This window comes from Mustela nivalis (genome assembly GCF_964662115.1).
Source record: "Mustela nivalis genome assembly, chromosome: 7".
In the NCBI taxonomy this organism is placed as follows: domain Eukaryota; kingdom Metazoa; phylum Chordata; class Mammalia; order Carnivora; family Mustelidae; genus Mustela; species Mustela nivalis.
Window position 1 is genome coordinate 29863927 of NC_139026.1, and position 16163 is coordinate 29880089.

At 37.4% G+C, this 16163-nt stretch overlaps 1 long non-coding RNA gene across 1 annotated transcript; it reads right to left on the reverse strand.

Annotated features, from left to right (window-relative positions):
• Positions 1 to 756: 756 nt before the first annotated feature.
• On the reverse strand, positions 757 to 15876 carry LOC309868736. Its single transcript, XR_014313823.1, has 5 exons — positions 15755 to 15876; positions 13515 to 13599; positions 13304 to 13389; positions 12636 to 12783; positions 757 to 858 (listed from the first exon to the last, which is right to left on the reverse strand). It is a non-coding gene; the product is annotated as an uncharacterized lncRNA (long non-coding RNA).
• Positions 15877 to 16163: the final 287 nt, after the last annotated feature.

Genomic DNA, 16163 nt, shown 5'->3' on the forward strand with positions numbered 1-16163 from the left:
AGGGCTTTCATTCTCCAGTTGGCTAGATTAAGCTTGTTCACAAGGTAGTCTCAGCATGGTGGTGCAAGAGAAAGAGAACAGGAGTTGTAAAGTCCTTTGGAGCCTAAGCTCAAAAGTCCTCTATCATCATTTCTGCTGCATTCTGTTGGTCAAACCAAATTTCAGACCAACTAAATTTTTTTTTAAATTTTTAGAGTTGTTTGTTTGTTTTTTCCCAGACCAACTAAAATTTAAAGGCTGAATAATAAACCCTGTGGCTTGATGGGGCCAGGGGAGCACCGGTCACTTTGCAAAAGCCCACAAGGTTGGGAGAAAGTACTGTGGTCATTTTTGTAGATGGTTTATTACACCACCAATCTGGTGTTAGATTACTGATCTTTTAAACTACTGGTAAGAACAATTACATGAAGAACCATCCTTGAGGGCTCAATGGCAAAAGTCCCAAAGAAAAAGTCACATTTTCAAAAAAGGCACTTTATTAAGAATGTTGAGTCAATGGCAAAAGTGATTCCACTGGAAATCTATGAAGGAGTTTATGTAACAGATACAGGAATGAGTTAGGAAAAGACAAGACAGAGACATGATCAAGGCAGCCATGACTGAGAGCAATGTGGGTTAAACCAAAGGAAAGTGGTATTAAGCCATGTGATAGAAATGGTCATTTCAGGGTACAAATTTAGAAATCGTAAAAAAGGGCACCAGTGGAAAGAGTTTTAGAGGAACAGATAATATAGACAAGAGCTCTCTCAACTGGTCCCAAGTAGAATTAAGTGGGATGTGAATCCAGGTATGTATGGTATCATTTCCATAGGTATTATGAGCAGGTATTGAATTTGGTTCATGATCCAATACATGAGGCTGTATGAAGACAAATAGGTCAAATAGTCTGAGTTAATTGGTGTATACCAAACTATGAAGATGTTGACCAAGTGGAAACAGTTCTAGCATGATCTGAAAAAATTTCTCAGTTGGTATATCTTCAGCCATTAATGTGTGTGTATGTATGCATATATATATATATATACATATATATATATGTATTTGTATATATATAATATACTATATATTATATATAATTCAGATTATATATAATATATAAGATTAGTATATATATCTAGTATATAATAGTTTATATACTAATTATTTAGCAGTATCAATTCAAAAACACATATTCGGCCCTCATGATGTCCAAGCAAGATGTCTTCAAGTGCCCACAGACAGTATCAATACAAGTAATAACAATTATAATAATCAAAAGTCAAGGAGTCATAGAGGGGAACACTGATATTTAAACTGGACCACAAGTGTGGGAAAGTATCTTGTCACAGTGGAACAAGAGTGGTGGGCAGAAGATACAGTATGCTTAAGGAAAATATAGATGAAGGAATGCTGGGCATATTTATAGAAATCTACTGCCTGGCAGTTTTGCTCTCAGAATTATAATAACCATAGTTACAACTGTTCTCAACTACTAAATTCCTAATCATGTTATATATTATACTAGCACTCTAAATATCACTAGTTTTTGAAAAAATATATAACATGGAGTATTTCAATTATTTCAATGTGTACACACACACACACACACAGTTATTTAAGTTAGCAAGATAAAGAAAACTGGTTTAGTTCCAAACTATAGCTCTTTACCATAATGTACATAGTACATAGTTTGCAAGACAATGGCAGGCAAATCAAGAATTGTGTTTGCCATCTTTGCTTCTCTCAGAAAGTCCATCAATTAATCCCAGCTAATGGACTGCCTACCTTTAAGAACTTGCTTGTGTCATATTTGTGTCTCAGATTTTCTAATTTCTTCAACAAGGAAATAATGGTCATATTCAGATATTTTCAATAAATTGGTAGATGTTGCTATTTAATAATGTTTTTCTTTTGGGAGTTGAAAGCTGTGTTTCTCAACAGGAGTATGTACATTTCAATATCTCTGAAGGGAGAGGCCCATTAGCTTGCAAAGCTTACTTGATATCATACTTTTAAATTTTAAAAAGAAAAATAAGACTTAGCTGTTTTTATAGTGTTAACAATAGAAATGAGCACAACAGAATTTTCTGTGCTGATAGTGGACAAGCAGATGATATTGATTCTGAGAGGGCCAGTGCTGAGGAGAATGTTTGCCACTACAGTGGAGTTTCAGCATAGTACAAAGAATGAACACTTACACACACACACACACACACACGCACACACGGTCCATGTCCTTAAGAAAACATGGGAAGCATTTGTCTTACAGAAAGAATGAACATATCTTTTTGGATTTTTTGGATACTTTTTGGACTGTTGATTGTGTTAGAGTAAGAGTTAAGTAATTGGGGGAGAGAGTTAGGATGCATTTGTGTCACAAGGTGGATCTTTATCTCCATTCCTAAGCTTTGCAGGAAATCTTTCAAAATATAATACTGAGACTCTATGAGACTGCCTTTGACTTACAGTGGCCCATTTAGCAAGAAATCTTAAATTCTCATCATAGCAAATTTATACATTCTTAGTCTTTGATAAAACTGGATATGAAAATCTTTTGGATTGTAGTTTTCATTTGTAAGGTTACACTTGAAAACATTTTAATGAGGACTGTATCTCTGAGAATCTGTGTATATTTAATGAGAATGAAAAATCTGCATAGTTCACTTAAGCAAGCCAAGCCCCAAGTTAGAATTCTGTATCCTACAAGAGAGTAACATCAGAAAAATTTCTCTCATCCTTGGTGGATTGTGAAAGAAGCGACTCTCCCACTGAGAGTCTCTTATCATGCTTTTTATGAAAGCATCTGTTTCACCAGTGCCACCAGATATAGTCTGTTAGATCTTGACAATGGCTTCTGAATCGGCATCGTTCACATTGGTCTTCATTTCAAAGGTTTATTGTAAGCAGGGCAGTTGGTGGCAATCTGAAGAAATCAAATATTATGGAGGAAACTGGGTTGGCTGATTTTTGTATTTTGTTGAAATATAAGTCTTTCTTGACTAACTGTTTTTTTGCTATTTATTGAGGAAAAATTAGGCATAAGATGGGACTTCTGAATTTAAAACTCATGACCACAGAACTAACATATGCATGCATCACTGTAATATAATATCCATTTAAGATAATGCATGTGAAACATAAACAAACAAAATAAACCACTCTACACAGAGTCAGGTTTCTGTTATTATTAGTATCATTTTTTGTCAATGATCACAATGTGCACATAAATATTTCATGGGATCATTTTTTTAAAATGTTTTCTTCTGCAGGGGTATATTCTTATGAAAAGAAATGAAGAATAATTTCCTCTCTTTTTGACATTAATAATTTTTTTCACTTGTGTGAAGTGCCTGGGTGGCTCAGTCAGTTAAGCATCCGACACTTGATTTTGGCTAAGGTGATGGTCTCAGGGTTCTGAGATCGAGCCCTACCTCAGGCTCTGAGCTCAGGGGGGAGTCTGCTGGAGATTCTTTCTGTTCACCTCTCCCCCTGTTCACATGTACTCTCTCTCTCTCACACACAAATAAATAAATAAATCTCTTTAAAAATAATTTTTTCCACTTGTCTAATATGACGTAGCCAAATAAAACAATCTTTAAGTGGCTGACTAAATTGCTGTGGTACTATAATGTCTAATAATAAACATTGAAAAGAAGGAACCACCGTCTGTGAAGTACTTCTGCCCACTGCTTAGCTGTGATGTACTAACAATTCCCTGGAGCTAAAGCGGATGAAGGAAGGGGAGGGTTTGGATACTGGGGAGGGTAAAAGAGAGCAAGAATTCTGCAAACTTTGAAAGTTACCCAGAAGAAGAAGAAATACAATCCTGGAGATAAAAACAAATAACAATAGTCCCTTCAATTTAAAATAACAGACACAAAAATACTTTAAATGAAGAGAGAATGATTTATTTAAATCTGTCCCATGGTAACTATGGTAGATACTGTCAGTGGCAACTTCCGTCTCCCCTCCTCCTACTTCCCCACTGACTCCGACCTCCTTGCAGTCCCTGTTTGCCTGGCTCTATAGGTTTTAGCTGCTAAGAGCAGGTAATGAAACAGCCCTCTAAGCAACACAGCCTCTGTGATCAGTCCAAGCTCTGGAAGTCCCTACACGGTCAGGATGCTAGGATTCTAGAAGGTCATCACTGCCTAGCTTTTTCCCTAACTTATCTGGCTCTTCTCATGTCATTACACGTTTCCCATAAAAAGTTCCTCAAAAAATCCTTGTATAAGAATCCCCCTCTTGGGGCGCCTGGGTGGCTCAGTGGGTTAAGCCTCTGCCTTCGGCTCAGGTGTGATCTCAGGGTCCTGGGATGGAGCCTCACACCAGGCTCTCTGCTCAGCAGGGAGCCTGCTTCCCCCTCTCTCTCTGCCTACTTGTGATCTCTCTCTCTGTGTCAAATAAATAAAATCTTTAAAAAAAAAAAAAAAAAAAAGAATCCCCTTCTCATACTCTGCTTCTAAGGAGCCTGACCAAAGACAATTACCAGTATCACATAGTCATCTTGTTGTGTAAATAACAACTTGACTTACAGTGTTAAAACTACGTTTTCTAGGACTATTAATCTACCTTGACATTGCTGAATAGGTATCGTGGTAATTTTCTATCACTTGGCTGCCTTATTCTTTGAATTTGCTAACCTTTCTGATAGAAACTGTACAGTTTGAGATAATGCATTTGCCTAAACTGAAAATCAAAGTACTGAAGCTGCTAGTTTTTGTCAGGCAAAGAATATGAGTGCAGTAGGTAGTGCCCAGGATTTGGAGCTCCTGGAGTTTTATGCACTAATCCCCCTCAAAATCAATAAGAATAGGCCCACACCCCGTCACCTAATAGTAAAATTTACAAGTCTCAGTGACAAAGAGAAAATCCTGAAAGCAGCCCAGGAAAAGAAGTCTGTAACATACAATGGTAAAAATATTAGATTGGCAGCTGACTTATCCACGGAGACCTGGCAGGCCAGAAAGAGCTGGCATGATATTTTCAGAGCACTAAACGAGAAAAACATGCAGCCAAGAATACTATATCCAGCTAGGCTATCATTGAAAATAGAAGGAGAGATTAAAAGCTTCCAGGACAAACAACAACTGAAAGAATTTGCAAATACCAAACCAGCTCTACAGGAAATATTGAAAGGGGTCCTCTAAGCAAAGAGAGAGCCTACAAGTGGTAGATCAGAAAGGAACAGAGACCATATACAGTAACAGTCACCTTACAGGCAATACAATGGCACTAAATTCATATCTTTCAATAGTTACCCTGAATGTGAATGGGCTAAATGCCCCTGTCAAAAGACACAGGGTATCAGAATGGATAAAAAAACAAAACCCATCTATATGTTGCCTCCAAGAAACTCATTTTAAGCCCGAAGACACCTCCAGATTTAAAGTGAGGGGGTGGAAAAGAATTTACCATGCTAATGGACATCAGAAGAAAGCAGGAGTGGCAATCCTTATATCAGATCAATTAGATTTTAAGCCAAAGACTATAATAAGAGATGAGGAAGGACACTATATCATACTCAAAGGCTCTGTCCAACAAGAAGATTTAACAATTTTAAATATCTATGCCCCCAACGTGGGAGCAGCCAACTATATAAACCAATTAATAACAAAATCAAAGAAACACATCAACAATAATACAATAATAGTAGGGGACTTTAACACTCCCCTCACTGAAATGGACAGGTCATCCAAGCAAAAGATCAGCAAGGAAATAAAGGCCTTAAACGACACACTGGACCAGATGGACATCACAGATATATTCAGAATATTTCATCCCAAAGCAACAGAATACACATTCTTCTCTAGTGCACATGGAACATTCTCCAGAATAGATCACATCCTCGGTCCTAAATCAGGACTCAACCGGTATCAAAAGATTGGGATCATTCCCTGCATATTTTCAGACCACAATGCTCTAAAGCTAGAACTCAACCACAAAAGGAAGTTTGGAAAGAACCCAAATACATGGAGACTAAACAGTATCCTTCTAAAGAATGAATGGGTCAACCGGGAAATTAAAGAAGAATTGAAAAAAATCATGGAAACAAATGATAATGAAAATACAATGGTTCAAAATCTGTGGGACACAACAAAGGCAGTCCTGAGAGGAAAATATATAGCGGTACAAGCCTTTCTCAAGAAACAAGAAAGGTCTCAGGTACACAACCTAACCCTACACCTAAAGGAGCTGGAGAAAGAACAAGAAAGAAACCCTAAGCCCAGCAGGAGAAGAGAAATCATAAAGATCAGAGCAGAAATCAATGAAATAGAAACCAAAAAAACAATAGAACAAATCAACGAAACCAATTTAATCATTTATTAGCCAAGTGACCTTGGTCAAATCACACAAATTCTTCAGGCTCTATTTTTTTTTTAAAAAACCACTGTCGTGGGACGCCTGGGTGGCTCAGTTGGTTAAGCAGCTGCCTTCGGCTCAGGTCATGATCCCGGCGTCCTGGGATCGAGTCCCACATTGGGCTCCTTGCTCCACGGGGAGCCTGCTTCTCCCTCTGACTCTGCCTGCCACTCTGTCTGCCTGTGCTCTCTCTCGCTCTCTCTCTCTGACTAAATAAATTTTAAAAAAAAATCTTAAAAAACCACTGTCGTGATGATTAATAGCATGATAATGTAGATAACATGATTAAACCAGTGTCTAGCATCATAGGTGCTCAATGAATGGTATCTTTACCAGTGAAAAATGGTTTAAATGCAGATGTCAGCAAATTAGTTAATAAAGCCTGGATTTGTACTCACTCAGCTTTCAGTCTCTTGGTCAGTTTTCTTAACTGATGATGGATGTGTGAAAACAGGACCTGTTTAACCTGATCACAGTATACATGTCAGTATCTTAAGTGGAGCCTGACATTCCAACTGGAGGAGATGAGAAAATGGTGGTATTGAATCCCCAGACTGTAGGAGTTCTAGGCTAAAAGAAGTTGTACATGGGTAATCCATAGAGAAATCTCTGATCCAGAGAAGTTTTTTTTTTTTCTTTGTAAAGTGAAAAAAAAAAAAAAAAAAAAAAAGACAGTTGACCTAACATTAAAGGAGGATTGTGCCTAAAAATCCAAATCTGGCTTCTCCTGAGAAAGCACAGATCTTCATTCCTACATGATTGTCATTGATTGGAATCCCATAAAAGTTCCTTTCTTTAGTATAACATACGCCCTCCATTTTTTCAGAGTTACGGTAGCCATACAATGTATTGCCAAATCCATTATAGTTTGAAAATAACTGGGATAGAATCAATAATTATGCCAGAACAATAGCCACAAGTCAGAAGTGGCCTTGGGCAAACTACGGTATAATCCTACCATCACCAGAGTCCCTTTCAATCCCCCTATTGCTTCTCACTTGGAACCTTTTTATTCTACTGGATGACTTGCCTTTTACCTGGAGGTATCATGAGATTCTCCTCAAGAGCACCTGGTCCTTTGAGTGAGTCCAAGAATCAGTTAATTAAATGAATGGGCTCAGCATTCTCATAGGTAAGTTTCTCTTAAGTAAAAAATACCCATAATAAAGTCTGACTGATATTCCCAAGATGACATACAATGTTCAAATATTTATATTTTTCTTTACAGTTTTATGTGAATTCAAAATACTTATAATTTAAAATATATTTTAAAAAACGTATGCAGACTTGTACATAATGAGAGCAACAAGAAAAAAAAAACGGCTCTTTTCATATTATTGGGATATCGGTTACTTCTCTAACTCAAGCAGCTTTGTGGATTTTATTAAAGAACACATTTGCTATGCATGAAACATCTTTTGAAAAGACTGATTGGTGACCAAAGAAAAACACGCATATGGAATACAAAGTTGGAGAGACGGACATGGCCAGCTTATGCAAGTGTATTTAGAATGGACAGCCGGCTTTGCAATCTGTTGCACTGGAGTTTTAGGGACTTACCACAGACAGTGTTTGTTATTACAGAACGTTTTGCTTCCCAGGAGGAAGGAAGATTAACCAAAAGAAATACAACATTAAAAAATACACAGATGATCCAGCAAAATAAAGTCTTGGGCTATAAACCACAAAAGGACCAATATATTTGCTTAGAAATTACTGGAGTGGCTCAAAATCTAATGCTTCCATCCTAAGGATGTTTACTGAAAGAGAAGGTTGAGTAATGCTTGCACTGGCATTTTGGCAAAGACCCCGCTACCACCCTGCACACTCCCCATTCTCCTGTGGCTTCTTGGGCATCTATAATTTCCTTTGGGTACATTTGACTTTTTGTCTCCTAAAATCTGGCCTGCCTATGGAATGTGGGTCAAGAAGCAGGCCTTATTTGCTCATTGGGAAACTGACCACTACTGCGGAGTTGAGCATACCTGATGGGAAGAAAGACAGAAGGCCACGTGCCCACCCACTCACCATACAGGACAGTCACTTCTGGGCAATGGGCCATTTTGCTCCTACCATCACAGTAAAAACTGCATGTTGGGTCAGTTTATGTCTTATGCCTAGAGTATGCTGGTTAATTGGCCTTCTAGCCAAAAGTCTTCTCTAGGTTCCAGAAATTCCTTCTTTGTATTCTGAAATGTCTGAAATTCTTTTCTCTCCCTTAAGAGGACAATCCCTTAGGGTTGTTTGAAAACATTGCGTTCTTTATTTCAACCACAGTTGAGATGGTTAAGTTAGGATATAAATACTATTTTCTATGACATTTAACCTAGTTTCTTAACTCAGAATTATATTCATTTTTATTTATCCTGATATAGTAATTCTAGAAGAACGGATGGAACATAAAGTATTTAAAATAGCCTTAGTTCATTATGGTTGAAGGAGTTTGTGTTATGTTTCCTTGAGATTCATATTTTATAATTTTGAATACTATGATGGTAAAAGTTAGAGAACCTCATCAGTTGACATTCCTACATGTATACTAGCCATTCCCATACTTCCTGTTGGCTCTCCACAAAAGTAATAATAAAAACAGCAATAATGAAAAGAATAAGTATATCAAGTGAAAAGAATAAAATTGAAAATTCTAACTTGAAAATTTGTAATTCCTCATCAAATAGCTTATTATTGGCCCTTATTGTTTTACTGTGTAGTCACTATAAGACCAGTCTATACTTATTGTGGGGTTACTTTGTACTAGGTGGCTTACTAAGCATTTTACACATTTTAATATTTTCATATTAACCAATGTGTCAGCTCTTTGAAGGAGTACTAGTAATACCCTATTTTTTAGATTTTAAATTGAGGTTTACAGAAATAAGCAGCTTATTGAGGTCGTGCAGCTTACTAGTGACAGAGCAAAGATTGCAATTTATGTATCTGTTTGACTCTAAAGTTCTTCAACCAATGCTATTTTGCCTCTACCATTCTTAGGCTCTTGGACAACACAGGTTCTCTTAAGTGCTTGTTTGATTTTTGATTTAAGTTCAACTGAATTTTATTAATTCAATTAATACTTGTTGAATACTTACACAGTCCTAGGCATACAAACAAAATGTTTCTCTTGACAGATGTGTCTTTGCCTCTCTATTTTGAACTTTCCTCAGTGTAAATAAAGGCAACATCACCTACCTCATAGGATTGTTAAGTATATTATCAGTGAAAGATAGCTATTACTATTATCATTATTTAATAATAAATTCTTGACATATCTTGGGCAATGAATAAGTGTTGGGTCTGTGAATGAATGATTAAATGAATGAATGAATGTGGAAGTGAGACAGGGTCTTGTCTGTTAAGATGCTAGTAGTCAGATAATAGCAGACAGGAATGCCTTTCAATCCACGCTTCGGTGGTCTAAGGTTTATACCCAAAGAACACATAGGTTCTGTTGGTGCAATAATGAGCAAATAATTAAACTTGGGCAGAAATGATAGGTGGCAAATTCAGAGAGGCTTCACGGAAGGAGGAAAAGGAGGAAAGAAAGAAGGCAGGCAGGCAGGAAATCTCAGGGTGTCTCAGGGATTAGAGTGGAAGAGACAAGAAATAGGAAACCCAGACAGGGGATTATTTGATTATTATAATTATTAGCACAAAAAGAAAAGTGTAAGCTTGGAAGTGACAAGGAATGAAAAAATAAGAATGAATTCCAGAAGTATCTGATTGAGTTGGCAAGGCTTGGGGAGGAGGTAGAGAAGGAGACAGTACTAGGTTTCTGGCTTATTCACCTGAATGGATGATGATGATGTCTTGGGATCAGAAACACAGACAAGTTATTATCTTCCTAGTCTTTACTTTCCTAGCCTATAAAGTTCAAATAGTTGTAGCCCTATCACATATAGTTTGGGTGAGGATAAAATGTTATAACACATGAGGAGCCTAACACAATGCCTGGCCCTTGGTAAGTGTGCGATTGACAGTAGGAAGGAGTGCAACAGCAAAGAAGAAATAGATTTCGTGTTGGAGTATTTGAGTTTGAGTTACTTAAAAGTAGTCTAGGTCCGTATGGAGAAGTCCTGAAAGAACATCTGGTAATTTGTGAATTTAAGGAAAAGACACACCCTATTTGTTGAAATGTGTTATTTTTAGTGATGTTTTAAATTTAAATCAAAGAGATAATAAAATCAACCATGGCCTGTTCTGCAGCACAGTGATAAAGTCAGATGTTAAGGAATGACTAGTGGAGTGGGGGGTGGGGGGAAGCGAGGTGGTCTGTGGATCCTGGTAGAGGACTAGTTTAGGATTCTTCCAGCCATTTTTAAGATTATTTATTTATTTATTTAAGAGAGAGAGAGAGAGAGAGAATGAGGTGGAGAGGTAAAAGGGAGAAAGCAGACTCCCCGCCGAGCAGGAAGCCCGATGTGGAACTTGATCCTGGGACTCCAGGATCACGACCCTAGCCGAAGGCAGTCGCTTAAGCAACTGAGCCACCCAGGTGCCCTCTTCCAGCCATTTTTAACCCCCCATCTTTGAAAGCAGACTGTGACTGCATGTTTCTTGAATTCAATAGTCATCACCCAGAAAACTAACTTCCTTTCTCCAAATTGCACAGGAGTGACTTATCACTCCTGACTTAATCACTCTTGACTGACTTAGTGGAGGGTCAGAGGAGGGTGGGGAGAGTTAATTTCCTTTTAATTTAGATTTAATTTGGTATTAGCCATGCCCAATTTATTGCTGTTTTGTAGTTGAGTATAGCTCTTTAGTCCGTAATCATTTCTTCTATTTTCTGTGTATATATTTTTTAATGCTTGAAGTGTGTTGCTCAGTTTAATATTATCACTTAAAATTTTCTCATGGTGTTGATTTTTAAAAGATCCTATGGTCTTAGGCTCATTACGGGTAATGTAAAATTATATCTATCTTATTCCTTAGTGAAACTCATCCTCTTCTCTAATCTGTACCTGGAGTGTAAGATGGATATACCTTGTATTCTGTGGGATTTCTAGTGGCTAAATATATTTTAAGAGTAAGTGAATGGGAAAGATGAATTCTTTGTCTATACCAATTCCAAACATTTAGCACTCAGCTTCCTAAGAAAAGAAACCCATGATATCTAATAGCTAACTATATCCAAATCAGTGAAATACCCGGCTATAGGATTTTTGTCATTTTTTAATAACAAATAACTATTTGTATATTAACTTCAATTCCTAAGTTATCATGTAGACCTGTAAATGTATTGTTTTTTCCTTGGTAAGCAGACTGACTTATATAAAAAGTCTATAAAAAGTCTATAAAGTTATAAAAAGTCTACTTCAGTTTTCTTTATGAGGCAAAGTGAAGCACAGTTAAAAATACATATACATATATTTGATGAACTTATATATATGAACTTCCTGAGGAACTTACATAGATAGGGACTTTCTGAAAAGAGTAAAGCAGAAGTATTTTCATGTTAATAGAACAATTAACAAATACAAAAAATAATTTGAAGAACCTTTTTGGCTAAGGAATTTTGGGCAACAGATTCATAGTACACCTTGTTGAATCTTCACTTGACAGGTATTGTGTATGCAAAATGTTGCCAGTAGACTCATATCTTAATTGATCTAATACCAAATGTAACCCAGACTGTTTATATAGCCTGAGGATTCACCCTATAAAGGGACTTTATCTTGAATCAGCATTTATGAAGCAAACCACTTAACTGTTCACAGTAAATAAGTAAACCCTCCTTCGACATGGAGGCTATGTAACTTAGAGAATCGAATAAGCTTCAAATTTGTTTATGAAAAAGAACATCATTATTTCTCTTTTGCAGTCCGTACCAAGGCACAAAAGCAGATTTCTGATTAGACTTCACACAAAAGAAGATTTCTGATTAGATTTCTGATTAGACTTCACACATTTTGGATATTTTGGAGTGTACATTCATTTTTATTTGTCAAATTCTCAGTCCATTTTTTAATGTTGCAAGATACTTCACTGAAGATGTATCTTGTAGATTTTTCCCCCCATTTTTCTATGACTAGAAAGTCATTTTGTTGTCTTTAGCCTGGTAAAACACCCTTGAGAAAATAAATCAGTCCCTTTCTGACTGTGTGTGTGTGTGTGTGTGTGTGTGTGTGTGTGTAGCCATGTGGGGAGGTGGGAAGGGGAAATTACAGGGCTCCCAGAGGCGATCAGAATTACCACCTCAGCTAGTTAAGCAGGTTCCCCCATGGCAAGCGTTTACTTCCTAAAAGTATGATCCCATTTATATATCAAGAATAGAAAAAAAAAAAAATACCTACCTGACACTTTGTGCTGACACACACCAGTGAAGGAAAGGGTACAATATTTTAAGCTTGCAGATGAACACATGGATTAATTCTGCCACTTTTGAAGCAGCTGGCATTTTAAGAGATTGGCCTGAAAGAGCTGTCAGTTGAAAGCAGCAGCCTGAGAGGAGTAAACAACACTAGGGTGAAATTGGCTTGGGAGAAAGTGCACGCTTCCCTATAGGGAACTGAATCTGGTACTTATCAGCATCATCCCTGACTGTAAAAGGAACCAAAGGCATTGATAGGCTCCTCTCCTTGGGGTGTGGAGGTCAGAACTTCCCACTCTTCAGGTTCCTTGAGACCTGGGCTTCCTACTAATCTGGCAGGTGAGAATTTGACTGGTTTTAATTTTCTTTTAGTAAGTAAAACTACCCTATTTTAAAACTGGCATAGTAGTTCATAGTGGTTACTTTAGGTGACTTTAGAATTTTTTCTTTTCTTTTCTTCTTCTTCTTCTTTATTATTATTATTATTATTTTTTTTTTGGCAACATATACCAGCATTAAACACTATGCTCTAGAGTTGGAGCCATTTCCATCTTAGACAGTGGCCCTGAATTGTTTGTTCACTACACAGTGTGAACTTGATCAGGGCTGATCTGGGAAATCTACAGTGGACTGTGAAAAGACTGAGCTTACCAGGATGACATGGAATGGCTTTGACATCTGGAGAGCAGAGTAGTCAGATGGAAACATGTCACAAATGGAGATTAATCATTTGTTTCCTAAAAATCGAAATATTTTGTCTTTAGGAAACTATCTAAAAGAGGGACACTCAAAGCAATTTGCAGACTTTATATTTTTTTAAAAGAAAAAATGAATAAAAATATTAAATTCTTTAAGGACATACCTTGTCAATCGTCACCAGAGTGGACACTCCTAGGGTATAAGGACACCTTACTGGCTCCAGACAAAGGGGTAATAGTACTATTATACTAGAAGAAATATAAATATAAACATAGGAAGAGATGGAGATAGAGATTTTGATATTATTTTACTGACATAAAAATAGAGATGTTTATGGTTTCACTTACTTGTGGAGCATAACAAATATCATGGAGGACATGGGGAGTTGGAGAGGAGAAGGGAGTTGGGGGAAATTGGAAGGGGAGGTGAACCATGAGAGACTATGGACTCTGAAAAACAATCTGAGGGGAATGAAGTGGTGGGGGGGTGGGAGGTTGGGGTACCAGGTGGTGGGTATTATAGAGGGCACAGATTGCATGGAGCACTGGGTGTGGTGCAAAAATAATAAATACTGTTATGCTGAAAATAAATAAATCTAATTAAAAAAATAGAGATGTTTATGATAGCATTGTTTGTAGTGGGGAAAAATATCTGGAAAATTGAGGACTGTAATCATTAGGGGAGTAAATACAATTTTATGCTATGTAATATTATCCAAAATTAAAAGGTGAAATTTTTATTTTGTCAAGAAAAGAACATTAAAAAATATATACATCTACTATCAATATTTTATACAAAAAAGACATTAGATACAGAAGGAAGGAGGGACTCAAGCCAGAGGTGTTCTTTGCAAGAAAGGACAGCTGGAGATAGATAAACACATGTGAAATGTTGTTTTTATTTTCCTCATTTTAATACAAGCAAGTCAAAATCTGATCAAGAACCAAATTTATGAATCATTTGCTTAATGGAAAACATTGCACTCAGTGTCAGGACACCCAGATTCCAGCCACTCACTTCATCTTTAGACAAATTAACTCCCTGTGGTCTACCTCACCAGGAAGGTCCATCAGATAAATCGCAAGCCCCTTTGACTTCTAACATCTTATCATCCATGGTAATTTCATTTCATAGTCTCCATAATTCTTCTGTTCTTTGTTTTCATTCATTTATTTAGCAATTGCTTAATCGGACATCAATGTATATATCAGGCATGGTGATTGCCAAGGGAATGAAGCCATGAGCAGTGTAAGTGAGGTCTTTCCTTTCACAAAGCTTGTATTCTCTGGGGAGACAATAATAAGCAAGCCAATGAGTACATGGAAAGAGAATGAAAGATTGTAGCCCGGTGTTTAGAGGAAATAAATAGGCTCATGAGATTGAATATGCAAGTGGAGAGTTTAGAGAAAGGTAATCTGAACTGAGTTTCCATGGCAGGCCTTTCTGAGGATTTGGACTAAGACCTGATAAATGAGTAGGCACCAGCCTCATAGGGAGCTGGTTAAGAGCACATTAGACAGAGGTAACGGCAAGTGCAAGGTTTATGAATTGGTTAAGGACCCGGTCACTCAAGGGTTAGAAAGGGGGTCAATGAGGCTGAAGTATAATGAGCAAATGGGGGAATAGGTAGCACAAAAAGAGGAGAGAGAAGTAGGCAGTCAAATCATGGAGGACTTGGTAGGCATTTAACTTTCATATACATGCAACAAGAAGCCATTAAAAGGCTCTAAGCAAGGGAACAAAGTGATCTATGTTTTAAAATGTGCACTGGCTACTGTTTGAACAATGGATGGGTAGGGATGCCGGAAGCAAGAGAAACTATTTGGAAGCTATTACAGCGGTCCAGGTGAGAAATGATGCTACTTCGGATGAGGACTTGATGGGGAGAATGGAGTGAAGTGAAGCAATCAGAGAAATATTCTGGAGGTCAAAGAGGCCACAACTTCTAGAGGTTTAAGTGGAAGGAAAGAAGCAAGGCTCACACCATTGTTTTTGAGTTGGGAAACTAGACAGAAGGAGGTACCATTGATTGAGATGGAGTGTAACATCTCAACTGAGGACCCAGAGTGTAACAGGGTTTTTTCCTCCTAATTGGGAGTTGGGTGCAGGAATTAAAAAATATGAAGAAACGAAACAGCAGAATAGCTACCCACAGGGAGATGTCAATGAGATGGTTAAGAAGCTCAGGGGAAAAGTCTGGGCCAGAAATGGGTATTTTGAGATTCATCATTATACGGGTTGTGTTTAAATTCATTTAAGGAGGAAAAAGAAATGTTAAGCTTCACCCTAGGCAGCTCACCATTTATGGCTAAGGCCTATGAGCAAAGCTAAGAAACAGTGACCAGTGAACTAGGAAGAAAAATCAATGGTGTGATATAAAGTCAGTAATTTATTTTAAAATACCTCAGTGTAGGGGTGCCTGGGTGGCTCAGCTGAAGCGTCTGCCTTCGGCTCAGGCCATGATCTTGGGGTCCTGGGATCGAGCTCCACATTGGGCTCTCTGCTCGGCAGGGAGCCTGCTTCCCCCTCTCTCTTGGCCTGCCTCTGCCTGCTTGTGATCTCTCTGTCAAATAAATAAACAATAATCTTTAAAAATTTTTAAAAATTCCATGATTAAAACACCTCAGTGTAGACATTCTGTGACATCCATTGCTTTACTCAGGAGTTCACAGGAAATAGTAGACTCAGCATTTAACCAGAAAGGTCACACTATAGGATCCTTATCTTATGCTGACACGAGCGGCTTTAGAAGTGATGTTTCATTGATGAATTAGTAGTTTTTTAATTAGATAAGAGATTTTTATAAACGGAT